Source organism: Scatophagus argus, chromosome 14, assembly GCF_020382885.2.
Source record: "Scatophagus argus isolate fScaArg1 chromosome 14, fScaArg1.pri, whole genome shotgun sequence".
NCBI classification, from domain to species: Eukaryota; Metazoa; Chordata; class Actinopteri; family Scatophagidae; genus Scatophagus; species Scatophagus argus.
This window is the reverse complement of record NC_058506.1, coordinates 8,262,100-8,279,799: the sequence shown is the minus strand read 5'-3', so window position 1 is coordinate 8,279,799 and position 17,700 is coordinate 8,262,100.

Sequence of the window (17,700 nt, the reverse complement as noted above, 5' to 3'; positions counted from 1 at the left end):
AAGCCCACCGAAATGACGAAATGTGAAGAGTTTACGGTAAGTTTGCAACTACTACAGGTGGGTCTTTTCTATTACTGGAGGAGCAGTTACTTTAAAGAATTTATACCATGTTTGCGAGTGCATTTTTTGAGAAACTGAAAACTAATTAGTATATGCAGTAAAATGTAGGGAACAAACAGCAACAGACATTTATTTTAACCACAGATCTTTTGAATAAGCTGCTATAATGGAGATTCACCTACATCTCATGGAGTGTTTCAGGCTGTGTGAATTAAAGTTTGTGCTTGTGCACTGTAGAAGTATTTGCTGGTTTGCAGTTCTTGGCAGCCAGACATTAGTCCAAGGCAGCCATAAAACAAGTGAACATTTGGGCCAGAACCACACACAGGCAGCATGATGATACCCTAGGCACGAGGGCGAGTTGAGGCACAGACGCTTGTTTCACTTTCCTAAGATGTGCTGCTTGATATGTTGCATCAAATGCTTAGTTCAAATGATCAAATGATTAGTGAGGTTCAAATAAACCTGATGCTAGTTGGACAGTGTTTGTGCTTCATCATCAAAAACAGTGAAGAAGTATTCAGATCCTTTACTTAAGTTAAAGTACTGAAACCACACTCCACTAAATACCACTAAATAAATGAACCCTGAGCCTTGAAAAATGAAAATACTCATTATAGAGAAAATGGTCCCTTACATTATGTGTGTTGTGTTTGGATCGCTGCTGTCTTAATGTGTATGCTGCAGGCAGCTGTGGTTCAGGAGCCAGTTCGTCCACTAATCAAGTGGTTGGTGGGTTGATCCCTATGTGTTTTAAAGTGCTTTGAGTTGTCGGTAGATGAGAAGATCTCCATGTAAATGCAGCCCATTTACCGATTTACTACTGCAGATGTTAAAGGTTGTGGTAATTGTAACTACTCTAACTAATCTGTCTGGTATTTTCCTATTCTGAAAGACCATGTTTATGTTGGTAGCGTTTTGTCCTGTCATATCTACATCTCTCTAAAAAGTTGCGATGAGCTAAAAAAAAAAAAAAGAACCCAGCCATTTCAACTTTGTGCTAATGCATTTTCCAGCTCATCCAAGTTTTTTTTTATTTTATCCAAGTGGTTTATCTTGAGAAGTGGCTCCTCAGCCCTTAAAAGGACACTTAATCCTTAAATTTATCAGAAAAATTCAGAATCACGAAATTATGTGTGCAAAATTATAACATGAAAAGTAACAAATAGCAGTAGTGGAGTAAAAAGTACAATATTTTCCTCAGACAGGCAGGACAGTAGAAGTAGTAAGTTAAATAAAATGGAACTACTAAAGTAAATTTCAAACGTTTTGTCCCTAAGAACAGTACACAACTGAATGCAATATAATACTGTGTGCATGTGGAATTGAAACTATGGAAATGTGAGATATTGTGCAAGTGCTCTGGGACAGGTCTTGACTTAAAATTGCTCAAGCAGTTCACTTTTCTTTCTGTTTTCAGTGTACCGAAGCTTAGAACCCCTTTTTCAACAAAAAAGGTGGAAAAAAAAACCTTCAAAAGCTTTTATATCACCATCACTGCTCCAAAGTCCCTGAGCTTCTCATATTTTTTGAGCTGAAACAAAAAGAGAAGTAAGTCCAGTCGCCATTCGCCTCCACCTGTCCACCTGCTTATCTGTTCACATTCTCAGATCATCTCTTCCTTCCATTCCTCTCATTAGCTTATCAGTGTATGTAACCAGCTCAACAGGCCTTTCTGTCGGTTTGTCGTTTGTGTTCCAACCTACCTGGTCCTGATTTTCTGCCTGATATCTGTGTTCAGGACCTGCCTGCTTGCTTGATATGTTTGCTTGTTTTTAAAGTGTCTGCATTTGGGTCCTCAGTCCTATGGCCTCATACACACATCTGTGATTCAAGTACCCAATAACTTTGTTACGGTCAGATGGAGAACTGACCTGACTGTCTACTTATCACTACTCGACAGTGATAGCACATTGAAAATAAAGTCATGCACATAATGAGTCATTTTATTTGTTTGTTTGTTCTAAGGAAATAACCCTGATGGTAGTGTTGTCATCAGTGTAACCCCTGTTTGGTTTCGAAAACTATAAATTTACACTTATGTGTTTTTACCAACCAGGGTAGATCAACAAATGGCAGTTTTGGTTGCATTATGGGAAATATATGATCCAGATGTTTTTAAATTCGACCCATTCTGTGACATGAGGATATTTCAGCTTCTACTCCTTCCATCCTAACAATTAGTTTTTGAATTGTCTTTTATCTGACAACTTTATGGTAGTAGTCTACTATTACTTGTACTCTTTATGGAAAGTTTCACTGAGCTCCCTTTTAGTCCATACACCTTTGGGTGGGCATATAACATGGTAGCATCAGGTAAAGTGAATCCTGCTTGGGTTGTTGATGCTGCTGATGCTCTGGATGTTGATGAGCATGGTGACACAGTAAATGCCCATGGAAATACTGAAGTAATCCTCACCTGAGCATCCTCTCTTATCTATCAGTTAAAGGCTGAGATGACCCATAGCCTTTGTATAAAAAAAACTTTACAATTTGTATGTATGTACACTACAGCACTGCTTCTAAAGTCATGTCTTCAGCATATGCATTATATATATCTAGTCTGAATGAAGCACCACTTTAAACAGATAATATCTGATAATATATAATAGTGTTGCTCTAACAAATAGCCTTTTTGTCTTGTTACACTGTACATTTGTAATCTGACATGAATCTCTTTATTAAATGATGTGTCAAGCTTGAACCAAATTTTCGTTTGCACTAAATATGTACTTGTATGTGTTGCCGCATGTCAGTGTTAAATATCCTAAACAAGTTTATAAAATAATCAAACGTAAAGCTTCATCACAGGGTGAAAAAAAACGAGGGTGACAACTTAAATCGAATGAATTGATTCTAATTGATTTGCTTCTACAGGGATGATTTCCTGTCTCTACATTCAACTAGTTTTCCTATGAATTATTTTCTTATTCAACTCTTTCACATTAGTTTTGGAAAAAGTCTAATTTCAGATTTTTTTTTTTTTTATTGATATGTTTATATTGTGCACATTTGTAGCTTTGAAGATACCATGTCATTGATTTAAGTGTTGGAAAGATGGCTGACTGACATAACTGGCACATCTGTGATCCAGAACTACAGTCCAGTGTTTCTTCAAACTTCACATTTAATTCACTACTGGCTTAACTTTATTTTAAGGCACCTTAAAAGTAGTGCTTTTAACACAAATAGTAAATGTTTCAGATCCTTCAGATCAGTGGTGTTTGCAGATGCTGCAGGGCTGTGTGCACAACGCTGGATTCATGTTTGATGCAAATCAGTTCAAGTGGTTTAATATCATTTAACAATGTAAGAAAATGAATGTAGGACCATATATTTAAAAAAAAAAAATAAACCATCAGCCTTTAAAAATAGTCACCATGATTAGAGGATAGATCATGTAGAGTGTCAATACCCTTAAACATCATGTCTCGTATTGTCTGCTGTCCGTTGTCACAGTGGTGACATGTTTGGATATTGGGTTATTCTCTTCACATGCTGTGTCCTTGGTGCTGTGAATTTGGTTCGACATTGATAGCAGATCTGAGGGTTGTTTTTCTCATAAGGTTGAGTACTAATCTTAACTTTTCTTAAATTGTGGCCTTCACAGAGTTTTTTTTATATCTCCCTTATCTGACATTGCCAGCTGGGAAGAAGATGATTCAGTGTGGGCGGCAGCCTTCTCTTATTCTGACACAGTGGTCGTTCTTGATGAAGTACAAGAGCAGGGCCTTAGTGCTGGTGCTGTTTGTCTCTTAAAATATGTTTGTCCCTTTAGCTCTCCCTTAAAATGTCAAGGCTCCCCATTGCTGGTGGAACCCTTCAAATGGCACACTGCAACATGGCCTCATTTATGAAACGGATGTACAACCAATTTTGATCTTAAGAAGGACTTAAGCAGAAATCCACATGTAGGCAGTTATTTATTAAACCTTACTTTGACATGGAAATGATTTTGTCTCTAAGAAAAGTTGGGACTCATCTTAAGTGATTTTCCTGCTGGTTATTTAGGGTTACAGTGGTTTGGGACAGATATGCATCCGAACCTGTGGTGAACTCTGCATTTATGAACAATGTAATAGGAATTATCAGTTAAAGGCATGAGGAATTAACAGACCCACAGTCATTATTTTTGGACGCATAGCATCATTAATCTTTTCATATTCTTAAGCAAGATTATTTCCCTTTCATTCCTTTTAACCAGCCATAGTTCTGTGTTTCTGCCCCACCTTATCCCCTTCAGCAGCAACACATTCCCAAGCTGCATGTTTGACTTTGTCCACCAATTATTTAGTCCACTGAATAATACGTGTTGCCTCCAGCTTCAGTCTCCTCTGCCATCGTGGTGATCTCCTCTTCCAAAAGGCTTGATTTTCTCTTTGGTGACTGTTCTTGACTAAATCCTCATTTTTGCTGGTGTTAGATAAGGGGAAGTCAGGAAAGTGGTTGGTGGGACAGGAAGACAGGTGATGTCAATTTAAACCGATTTGAGATTTATAGAGTCACAGGTCCATAAGCTACCAATGGGAAAGAATAGAACCTGCCTCAACCTTTTTTATGAACGATCATAAGCACGCTGTCAGATATGATCAAATGCTAATGAAAAAAATATGCAAATATATTGCCAAAGTTGTTAGTGAGCTAGTTGCACAAAATGGCAAAGCAAGTACAGCCAACATTTCACAACAGTAACATGCTGGCTTGATATTGTCAAGTACTTACTTACATGTGACTGAGACATGAGGCAGTTGGATGTAATTAGCAATGAGAATAAAGTGCTGAGCTTCCAAACCTTGTTGAAGTTAGTGTTAGGTTACATAATGTCTAATGTCAAATATCCAACTAACTTCCCTGCAGTGCTCGAACAGCTCTGTGCCCGTGCTGCAGGAGCGACAACAGACTTATTTGACAGCTAACCCAGTCAGCACTAATCGCACACCCACAGCAGTGAACAGTAGCTGAAGGGCCAGGTAGCCTTTTTGGACTGAGGTATGTTCATGACAGCTACTGTGCTTGTGTTTTACGATTGTGGCATTTCACAGAGTTGTTTATTTTTGGATTTATTAAACCTTCAAGAAGGACAACCATTTCTGCAGCATTCCACCAGTCAGGCCTGTATGGTAGAGTGGCCAGACGGAAGCCACTCCTCAGTAAAATGCATATGAAAGCCCACCTGGAGTTTGCCAAAAGGCACCTGAAAGACTCTCAAACCACAACAAACAAAATACTCTGGTCTGATGAAGCAAAGATTGAACTCTTTGGCATGAATGACAAGCGTCATGTCTGGAGGAAAGCAGACACTGCTCATCACTTGGCCAATACCATTCCTACTGTGAAGCATGGTGGTGGTAGCATCATGCTGTGGGGATGTTTTGTGGCAGCAGGAACTGGGAGACTAGTAAGGGTCGAGGGAAAGATGACTGCAGCAATGTACAGAGACATCCTTGCTGACAACCCGTTCCAGACTGCACTGGACTCAGACTGGGGTGAAGGTTTATCTTCCAACGGGATAACGACCCTCAGCATACAGCCAACATCACAGAGGAGTGGCTTCAGAACAACTCTGTGAATGTCCTTGAGTGGCCCAGCCAGAGCCCAGACTTGAACCCTATTGAGCATCTCTGGAGAGATGTGAAAATGCCTTTGCACTGACGCTCGACATCCAACCTGATGGAGCTTAAGAGGTTCTGCATTGAAGAGTGAGAGAAAATGCCCAAAAATAAGTGTGCCAAGCTTACAGGATCACACTCAAAAAGACTTGAGGCTGTAATTGCTGCCAAAGGGGGTCCAACAAAGTATTGATCACAGGGTGTGAATACTTATGTACATGTTATATTTTTGTTTTTTTTCATTTTTAATACATTTGCAAAAAATTCAAGCAAACTCGTTTCGCTTTGTCATTATGGGGTATTTTGTGTAGAATTTTGAGGGAAAAAATCATTTTAATCCATTTTGAAATGAGACTGTAACATAACAAAATGTGCAAAAAGTGAAGCGGTGTGAATACTTTCCGGACGCGCTATCTCTCAGCAGGAACTGAGTAAGGCAGTGCGCTCATGTGTTTCAGCTGAGTGACTTTGGAGGAAAGCCTGAAGGGAGGAGGGATTTTTTTCTGTTGAATACTTTCAGAATTTAGCTGCTTTTGCTCATTTCTCCGACTTTACCAAGCCCAGCTTTATGACTAAATTAGGTATGAAGGAACATTTTTGTAAATTAGTACCCATGTATTATTACAGCACATTTGAGTGAGTTAACCAGTGTAAAAGCAAAAGTAGTTCTTCCATGGAAGGGCTTCTTACTTATTTGTTGGTTACTTATCAAATAGTTCATATGTTGTTGGTCATACATATCTTAGGGACTGCTCTGAAATCCCAGTCGGAACCATTGTCTGCTGTTTTGTATTATCATCTTGTCTGTCAACAGTTATTGAAATATTTTTTGCTGTACATGGTCCAGAATTACATTCCAGGTTTAACTCATATGAACTGCTTCAGGGCAAGTCTTTGAAGCAGACCATTCAAAGCGAATTGCATAGGGCTTAAACTTAGTTTGAAATAGGCAAATGAAAAATGAAAAGGAGTTAACTTGACTAAAGATCAGCAGAGAAAGTTCTTATAAGTTCTTATTAGTTCTCTTAAAGTTCTTAAGTTATAGTGTTGTTTCAGTGCAGCAATACTCGAATGAAAAACACCAATAAGAGTAAGCCATTCCTCCAGCACACATTCTTTCAGATAAAGACAAAAATGCATTTTGTTGCATGTTGAACCTCTCCGCCCTCTTATGTTTCCTGTTGCTGTCTGTTCTCAGCTATCCAATAAAATCCATAAACATTTAGCAGTTAGCAGTTAGTGTAAATGAATCCACAGTAAACACGACAATATCAACTCCTTGCCTCCACCAGCTGAAATGAGATATGCTTATGAGTCACTGTGTTTTTTTTCTGCTGAAAATCAATTTAAATAGATATTTAATAGTGTTACCAATTAATTCAGGTCCAAATCTTAACATTTTAGTGCAAAGTATTTGAATTGGGGTGGGTGTTTTCACACTTGGTCCCTTTTGACAAGTGATTAGCGATTAGTCAGCATTTTTTTCCCAGATGTGAACACAGCGAATGAACTCAGACCCCTCTGAAGTCCACAGAGCAGTTCGCTTAACCTGTGCATTGTGAACAAAAAGCGCTCCGAGTTTACTTTGCCTTCTTTCCACTGTAGTGTAGCTCTTCAGGCTTGCTGTGGGTAGATGACATGACATTGCACTCAAAAAACAAAATGGAAACATGGCTGATGAAAAGATGGTGAGTGGAGGAGGAGGATGAAGTGTTGTGGTGCTTTTTGTGTTCACATGAAATCTGAACAATTCTGTTTTGGTTTCTTTATGTCTGAGGTCTAATCTAACTACATACCATAGCAATATGAATAAGGCAAATATAGCAGCTGCCATCTTGTTCCAAGTAACAGTTACCCATAATCCAAAGTGTTAAAGGTCAGAGAGAGTTCCAGAGAAACTATAGTGTGAACAGAAAAAGGACTGAGGCCTCTTCAGAGCTGAAGAGGACCAACAAAGAACTGAGCCTTCTTTCAGATAAACTTGCAATGTGAAAGCAAAAAGAATTGAATCCCTTTTCTGTCGGTTCACTTTAAGCGGACCGATTTTGGTTAATTTAAAAAGGACTATATGCACAAACACCCTAACTGTTGGGTGTTACAGCATCAGAAACATTGGTGGTGTGCTCATAAAGGATACCGAGCACGAAAAACCTTGCTTAAGCAGGTTCTATGAATTGCATTTGTAACTTACACACCTGTGATCTGTAAATGTCAAATCAGCCTAAATTGACAGCGCCTGCCTTGCAATTTCCCCTTTTGTAATGTCAGTCAGGAATACCCTTGGACCAAAAGAAAAAATCAAACTTTTTGGAAGGCAAGATCACAATGATGGTAGAGGAGATTGCAGCCACCCAATATGTTTTATTCCGTGGATTAAATAATGGGTTGACAAGCAAAACCAAACATGCAGCTTGGGAATGTGACTTTGCTGCTGTAAACAAGGTGGGGCAGAAAGGCAGTGCTGTGGCTGATTATAAAAAGAACTTGTCTGGCAATTAAATCTTCACTCTTTTAACTGATCATTTCTATTACATTGCTCATAAAGTTCACCACAGGTTTGGACTTGTGCAAACTGTAATATTACTACATAACCCACATAACCCTAGTTAAGCTCATTTCCACATTGATGTAAGGTTTTATAACTGATTATCCCTTAAGGTGTTCTGCTTAAGTCCTACTTGTAATTAAAATTAAGTCCTTTAAGCCTGGAATCCTGAAACAGAGAAAACAAAACTATGTATTTACGAAGAAACAGGTAGACAGGTGGAAAAGAATAAAAAGAAAGAAGACACTTCTGAACTGAATGTGTCAGTTATGCCACTTACATGAAATTAAGTTAGGATTAAAATTTTTATTGTCCATCTAATAGCAGAAAAAGTTATATGTGCATGTGCTTCGGTTATCATCTTTTTACACTCTACTAAAGGTCTCTGAGGTTTCCCCAGTGAAGGCTTGGAGCCCATACTGGGAATCCTCACGCTATTTGTTTGTGGCCTTGAATTTCCACTTTCACAGATTTCCCAGTTTTCAGGACAAGAAGGTCTAAGGGCTCAGCCTTGGCATCTTGCCTCTTAAAAACCTTGATTTTTCTTCTGTGCTCTCCCACACATCGTTTCCTTTATCTCCACCCTCTTTCAGCTAGAGGGCGAGGGTAATATTAGGTTTCTTTTACTATTGACTTGTATCAGAAAAAGCAGCAGAGACTGTAAGTTTTCATTGTGAATTCTTGCCAAATATTTGCGTGGGGAAATGTAATCTGCATGTTTTTTTTTCACTATGGAACCCACGAGGTTCAAGCCAAAGTAAACACAAATGAAACATTTTAGTGTCACTGCACTGGAATCCTAGTTTCCCATTTTATCTTGTGGAATAACAAGTCCATTTCATTGGGCACGGCACATAGAATTTCCCTCTTAAATCAATTTGGCTGAACTGTGTGATTAGTAGACTCCTTTTTCAGCAGGCTAAAACAAAACTAGAAAGAAAAAAGTAGAAAATGCAGGTGTTAAATGTTGCAGTCAGCGTTCTTATCTGGGACATTTCTGTCTGGCGCTCATTCATGGCCTTCATAGTGCTTTCTCCTGCTGGAACATAGAAAATTAGTCCTTCAAGAGGGTGGACAAAAAACGAGAATGACTTAATAAGAAGTAGGGCTGTGTTGAAATCATAATTAATCATCGATAACACATGCTCAGCTCAGTTATATAACCTGCTCCGCACCAGATCTCAAGTACACAGTGAGTTATTGCATACACCAAACAAACTGAATGGATGGGAAGGGAAGAATATCCAGGAGGCGTTAAGGTTTGTCCAGTATAGGTAATCATGTTGCATGTGGTCCATACCATCAACTTTTAAATAAAAAAAAGCAAAACGTCAAGCTCATTCAAAAAGTACATCCATATCCGTTAATGTTTCATAGTCCTTACATCAGATCAGAAATATTTTGGGACTGGATCAAATGCAATACTATAACAGCTTTTAGAAGATAGATAGATACTTTATTGATCCCGAGGGAAATTTAGGAGCATACTATGTGCATTTTTTTTGCTGACAGTGTAACAGATGAGTTTGTTCAAGTCTCTGGTTACCTCTGCAGATTATGTTTTAAAACTAGGAAATTGTAGCGCAAATAGCTAAATAGCTTAAGATAACAACAAATTAAACTTTTGGGTTTAATGACTAGCTGTAAATTAGAATATACAAAACATATGGTGAAGTGGGATATTATGCTAATAATATAATACTTTATGCTTATAAATATATTCAAGACTTTTGGTCCAGTCCAGGCACTGTCACTTCAGTTTGATCTAGAACCTCTAACACTCACATTGAGATATAGCAGATATATTAGAACAAATCATTTCCTCTCAGCTCTTGGTTATTCTTACAGAAGATATGATGAGATGCACAGAGGTTTATCTCAGCTCAAAGTAAAAGACAGACAAGAAGTCTCACTACTTACCTACTAAATGTTTTTTTATATGAAATTGTTGGAAATCTCATACAAAGAACTTTTTGATTAAAGACAACTTTTATTTCAGGTGTAAATTATCATGCCAGGAAAGCTGCTAAGGGTAAATTTATGTTGCCAAAGCCACAAACAAATGCACTGAAAAACAGCATAATGCTATTGATTTTCTTACATGCAAGTTGAGAAAGAAGCAAAGATCAGTTTAAATGTGTTCATACACAGCATGTTTATGTTGAATTAAAGTAATGAAATCAGCAAAGGTTAGTAAGATGTGAGTTGGTGATATGATGTGTTGGAATATGATTTTATGTTTTCTGTTGGAGTGGTGTCTGACCTGACCTAGAGAAAAATAACCTCTGTTTTGGTCAAGCTAATGGAGTTAAATGAAAGCTTTTTAGAGTACAGAAACAGTAATTTGAATAATGTCTGTCTGAAGACACAGTTTGTTCAAAGCAGAAACTCAGGTCAGTCTGACACTAAAGTGTACGCTAGAAGTTACCAGCAGAGATACAATTAATATTAACAAGTTTTATTTTCTCATGTATATTGACTGTAATCACACTGCATTGCACATGTATTACAAAAATTGTTGGCCGTAAAGCATTTTAAATTGTATTATAAGCATATTTACAGTGAAGTTTATAGTACATTATAGGTTCAAGCACTGTAGTTGTACTTTATGTTCCCAAGTCCAGCACCTGTGTAGCAGTCAAAACAGAAAATAATCAAAAAGTTTGTTTATTCCCACCCTTGTCTACCGTTTTCTAAATATTATTACATCCACATTTGTATTGTCGATGCCTCAGTTTTTCTTCTCTCTTGACATTTGTTTGCCTTCATCCAGATGCTCTTGGCTAAATTAAAAAAAAATCTTTCAGCGGAGACAATACAAACTGCCTATCTACAAACAAAATTACACAAATTCAGTCAGAATTGTCTGTTAGTCCAGGTGACTTTGGTCTGTAATGTCTTCGTCTTGACTGTGTATTCTGCATTCATTGTATGAGGCGAAGCTTATCTTGTACATTTAATGGGAGATTATAAAAAAAAACATTAGAAAACTAAAGAGGAAGGGGTTATTTATTCTTTATTGCTACCCAAAAAAAATAAATGTGTTGCCTAAAATAAGACATGTATGTATTTGTTATTGGATTCTGCCTGGGAAAAAACTACAGAGTGTAGAAAAACATTGATGTCATTGACTTCATTCACAGATTTCTGAAGTGGTGGTTTTAACCTAATGCATTGTTTGGTCATTGCTTGGTTAGTAGGGGTTTTTAACCAGTGTTATGTTTAATGACCACAGACAACAGTGACATTGGAGGAGTTTTCTCCAAATCTGCAACACAATGTGACTTTTTTTGTACCCATCATCTATTGGATAATTCAGGAACAGCATCGTATCAATACTAATTTTATATGCAGCTTGAAGACTTGGTTGAGTCTGTGTGACTCATCAACAATTTCTACATTTAAAGTTCAATATTCTGGCCATGAGAAGGCAGTCCCTGCAGGGTTACAAAGTCTTTGCTTTGACCGCTGCACTGCACTCACTTTAGCTGTAGTCACAGTTAACATGTCTCTGCATCATTGTTGTTCCAAGTCAGACATCTGCAGTATTACCTGTGTCTAATACCATGATCCACATGCATTCACACTGAATAAAAGGGCATCAATTCAAAATTTAGAATCCTAATTTAAAAATGTGATTATTCGCATATCCCAAACATAGATGCTGCAGCAGGTCACCTGTTCACGGAGCTGCTTTTCTCATTTGTCCACCAAGCTGTTAATTTGACTACATACGACAGGGGAGGATTTTGTTTAATGATGTTTGGAAATCAATGAACGTATCCTTGTCTGGTCTCATCTGCTTATTTGAATGCAGGTTGCAGGGGCATCAGCCTCAGCAGGGAAGCCCAGACTGCCTTCTCCCTAGCCACTTCCACCAACTCGTCCATCCAGGGGGATACCAAGGCATTCCCTGGTCAGACAAGAGATATAATCCCTCCATTGTGTCCTGGGTCTGTCCTGGGGTCTCCTCCTGGATGGACATGCCCGAAACAACTCCCCAGGGAAACGTCCAGGAGTCATCCTAACCAGGTGCTCGAACCACCTCAACTGGCTCCTCTCGATGCAAAGGAGCAGCGGCTCTACTCTGAGCCCCTCCCAGATGTCCAAGCTCCTCATCCTATCCCTAAGGCTGAGCCCGGCCACCCTGCAGAGGAAACTCATTTTGGCTGCTTGTATCTATGACCTTGTTCTTTTGGTCACTACCCACAACTCATGACCATAGGTGAGAGTTGGAACGTAGACTGAGCGGTAAATTGAGAGCTTTGCCTTCCAGCTCAACTCTCTCTTCATCATGACAAAACAGTCACTCACTCGTGAACAAGACCCTAAGATACTTAAATTCCTCCACTTGGGGCAGCAACAACCCCTCCAGCACTGTTGCGAGAATGTAGAGCTGGTTCAGTGTTCCCCGACCGGGATGAAAACCGCATTCTTCCGCCAGCCATGCCCTGTAGGTCTCCTTCTTCAGCTTGACGACACCTTTCACCCTCCGTGTCCACCAGCGGGTTCGAGGATTGCTGCTGCGACTAGCTGTGCTCCTCTCTTCACCCAAGTGTCCAGAACATACAGCCGCAGATCCGCTGATACAACTACAAATCACCGACCTGCGACCTAGGGTGTCCTGGTGCCAGGTGCACTTGTGGACACCCTTATGTTCGAACATGGTGTTAAACTGTGACTAGCACAGGGGTACAACAACACCACTCGGGTTCAGATCAGACAGAGCATTCTTCCCAATCACACCGTCGTTGACCACGTGAGCGTTGAAGTCCTGCAGTAGAACAATGGAATCCCTGGTAGGGGCATCTTCCAGTACCTGTCCCAGGGACTCCCAAAAGGGTGGGTACTCTGAACTGACATTTGGCGCATAAGCACAAACAACAGTCATGTGGCCGTTCCTGCTCTAGGGCAGGACCCCGGTAACCTTCCAGACAGGGTACACTTGTCCTTGATTTTACCTTTCATCGAGGTCTCTGTGAACGACACTTTGTCTCACCCTTCCCTCACATATCCTTTTTGTTTTCATTTGGTCGTTTATGTTGCAACCCATTCAGGTAGACCTTTCAGCAGAAATGGGACAGTAGTTTTAATGTCATAGGCATTCGTCCTCTCAGAAGACGAGGATGACAAAAAAGGTGGTGGACCTTCAACTGTTTCACATATGTTCACAGCTAGTGCTCTAGTGTACAACAGACTCACTGAGTCTCACTGACTGTAGGGTGTTTCAGATTGTTGTGATGGCATAAGGACAGTAAGCATTAGAAAATGTATGTCAATATGAGTAGGTTTGTCGATGACATTTTGATTTTTCTTAAATAAAAAGATAATTTGAAGATCATAAATTTTAATAAATAATAAATAAATAAATAAAAAACATTCTTCAACTAAAAGACATCTTGTGTTTTAGATTCTGTGTTGTTGTTGTTGTTGTTTTTTTTAAACTTTTAGGAAGTAATTTCACTTTTCATTTCACTTTTTTCCAGAATTACTGCAAGAAATGTGAGAGGGATATGAGCTAATGAAGTCTTAACACCTAAACATATTAAAAAAAGGTCTATGTTGTACCAAAGTCAAATATGACATTAATTTAGCCTGATGAGGAGGGGCTCTGTTTTTCTGATTCAACACCGTTTCTTATTTGTAATTCAAAAGCTCATCTTGAACAGCAGGTAAGCAGGAGGCCTAGTATAAAAAGGAGACATCTGTTTATCATTTATGGAGCAGAAAAAAACAGAGTGCATTGATGGTTTATTGTTACCCACAGGCAGTTATTTAAACAACTATGTTTGCTTTAGGACAGTGATAAAATTATATAAACCACTGGCTTCTATTTAGCAAACATCAGAGCCTGATGAGCCTTAAATCAGAAATACAGTATCAGTTCAGAAAAATATTGGAAATGAATAGACCAAAAAAAGGTTTGTTACCTAAAGGCCTATTTGAGTACAGGAGTTATTAAATACAACTTTAGACCATAAGATCTCTGACATACAGTGCACTAAAAAAAACCCCAAATGATGCAGGGGGCTCAAAGTTTGACAGGGGTCCTGGAAATCGCCTGAGAAAATACAATTAAATGTCTGGAAGAAATCCTCCTGATTGTTATGCACATACCATTTTGTCATGTATATTTGTATAAAGCAACTGCAAGCTTTAGCTCTTTAATTACAAATCATATTTCAGATTTTTGGATGTACTTTTCCTAACATTTCAGGCAGCCATTTGCTTCCATTAATTTTTGTAAGCTGTGATAGTAAACTGTCATCACTACTATGTTGTGCCTATGATGACAGATTATGCAACTAAAGAAAACTTCAAGGTTGTGCTAAGAAATATTTATGCTACAGTCTACAGCCATGATAGCAGCACTGTGAAGCTTTGCCAAAACAGTGCTGTGAGCTAAATGCTAATGTCAGCATGCTAACATGTTCAGAACAGCAATGTGTACATGCAGGTGTTTATCAGGTGGAATGTTGCCAACATTGCATGCTTGCTAACATTTTATTACTGAACACACAATGTAAAGCTCAGGTTCATTGCTTGACTTTTGCAGTACTTGTTTATAATCTTTATCTTTTTATTTTTTCTAAATATGTTATGGTACAAAAAACAAAGGCAAATCCCTTGTATCTAAACACCTGTTTGGCAATAAACCAAAGTATGTTTTGCAGGATGGTCAGCTGGGACATCCTGTGACTTGTACAGTAGGAAACGAGCTAAAACATGTATACCCGCTATGGTTTAGTCATTGGGTCACACTGCCAACTGTGAGTCTGGGCCAATAGTGATTTATCAAACTCATTGACTCAAAGTCAATGTCACCTTCATGGTTAAAACTTATCAAATTCAGCATGGACCTTTTTATTTTTTTAGAAAAGTATTTGGGATTTTCACTTTCTTTCAGTAAGAAAAATCTATTTTTCTGTTCACTATTTGAGCATTTAAAGGTAAAGAGTTCCGTTCTGGCTTAGTGAATGCACAGTATGTTACAAAATAGGAATTTAAATCTATGATCAAGACTTAAAGGTTTGTTTTGACAGTGGCAGCGTAAATAAAAAAAAAAAAAAAGAATAAGAAAATCCCTAACAGGCAACTTCATTCCAAGTTTTCTCCATCTGGCAGACAGATAAACACTTTCACCTTAGCCAGACTTTGCTCAGATTGTCTCACAAAATATAGCAAAGTATAAAAGTCTTCTGAACTAATCAGTCTTCCTTCTTAGTGCTCCTTAGAAAATGCTCCTTTCCATGCTCATCTTTGTGCTCATAAGTTTATGGCTGACATATTAAGAGCATGTGTTTTCTCCTCCTTCACAGAGCTACTGTGCCAAAACATGTCCTAAGAAAGTAGTATATTACGGCTACACATGCATATTTTCTTTTTGCTGCGGCAACTCACTATCACACACACAGTTTATTTAAAATGCAAGTGTACCTTAGTTTTGGACTACATGACCAAATATTCAGGGCAAGTTTTGTTCTGCATAACAACAAAGAGTCGTGGAAAAAGTCCACTAAGTACAGTCAAAAATCGTGAGGTCTTGAGGAATCTTGTGTCACTCTTCTTCTGGTCTGGTTGTCTTATTTATATCTTCAGACACACCTTAACCACCAAAATCATCTACTCAAACAAAAACCTCTTCTTCAATTAAGTATGATTGCACAAGGTACGGCTCATCATACTAATAATGTTCAACCAGTCACTGAAAAAGTAATTATGTGAGCTCAGTGATGTTTTTATTGAATTACTTTTTTAGTCACAGGCAGGAACTAAGTAATCCTCCTTCAACCATTCCCTACCTCAATTAACAATATCTTCCAAAAGGATGCTTGGCTCCTCTAAGCAGAAGTCAGAGTGACACTGAGCGTGCAACATCGACAATGAATGAGGTCACACTGCACCACTGAGTAGGAAAGGCTGTGCTTAGACAGTTTGCTTTTCTGCAACATCAACTTATATGGCAAATTATTTGTATTGCACTCAAAGATCATTGAAATGAGACAATGGGGATAAAAGAAATTGTATCCCTCACATTTTACAGCATGAGTTAACCCTTGGTCAGGGTTTTTTTCCCAATATGGACATAAAGAAGGTGTATCTGTTCCTTTGCATTGCAACAAAATGTATGAATTCATCCTAATAACAAATATTGTTAAACGACTTAAAGCCCAGTTTGTCTTATTCCTCTTTGTCATAGAGCTCTACTGTTACTGAATGGTCCACAACAAATGCACTTCTTCTCCTGTTTGAGTAATATTTGCAGTGTAGTCACCAGCTGTTTTAGGAAATTACTAAAGTTTTTTAAACACAACTGAGGGTCCTGCCATACTGGATGCTCTGGGTAGTAGGTAGTAATTAGATTCTCTGAGCATTATGCCAGCATACATACTCACAATGATGTTAACATACGGATGTTTCAGAACTGTGGTGTTTATGGTCACTATCTTAGTTTAGCACATTAGCATGTCATTTGCTACACAAAGTACAGCTGAGGCTGATGTAAATATTAACTTTGCAGGAATTTGGTCATGAAAAAATATTGGACAAATACATATTGAACTCATGATGGTCTAAGGAAAATCTGAAGGATCACCAAAATGATGACAATGAAAATGAATTTTTGAACCAGATCTCGTGACAATCCATCAATAATTGTCCTTCATTTCGTTGACATTTCGCTGAAAGACACATACAACCTCATGGTGTCACTAAAGGAGAAGTCTTGAGGCGGTGACTTAAATTAAGGGACTTCTGAGAGTTCCCTCATCAAACTTCCCACCATGCACTGTATTTAGCACTCTATAGAGACCCGTCTCTGTTGTAGGAAAACATACAGAATAAATCTTGCTTAATATATGTGTTAATCTAAGTCTAATAATTCAGTGATGAAAACTGTTTTCCACTTCACCGCCACTGGCGCAGAAACTGTTGATTTTACAGGATGCAGCTTGATGTTTGAAATTCTCTCACATAAAAATAGCTCCTTCACTGACAGCCACAACTGTAAATTCTCAAGGCCAAACAAGCAACTCCTGTTAAACTGTGTACGTAACACTGCCAAGGATATGTGGCTGCAACATGTGTCAGTATGTCTGTGGCAGCACTGTGAAATACACAAATGTAATACACGCATACAGTGGGGATGATTGTAATATTCCTGACATGACTGCCATCTGATTAAAGCCAATAAGTACTTGCTGTCCAAAGAATCAGGAATTGCCCTGAAAAATCATTTGGTTATGCAATAATAAGGCTATCATACAACAGAAGACCCCTTCTGGTCAAACATACAAAACATGTTGACACCACTGTATGTATATATCAGATACCTGAAAATATCGTAATTTGACCTTTTGGTAATAGGACTTGTCCAACGTTAGATTCAAGATTGATTTAATTGTCATTATAAAACACAAGAATGCACAACGCAACTTGAGTTGTAGTTCCCTATGCTGTACACAAGAAAATAATCAAGTCATGAAA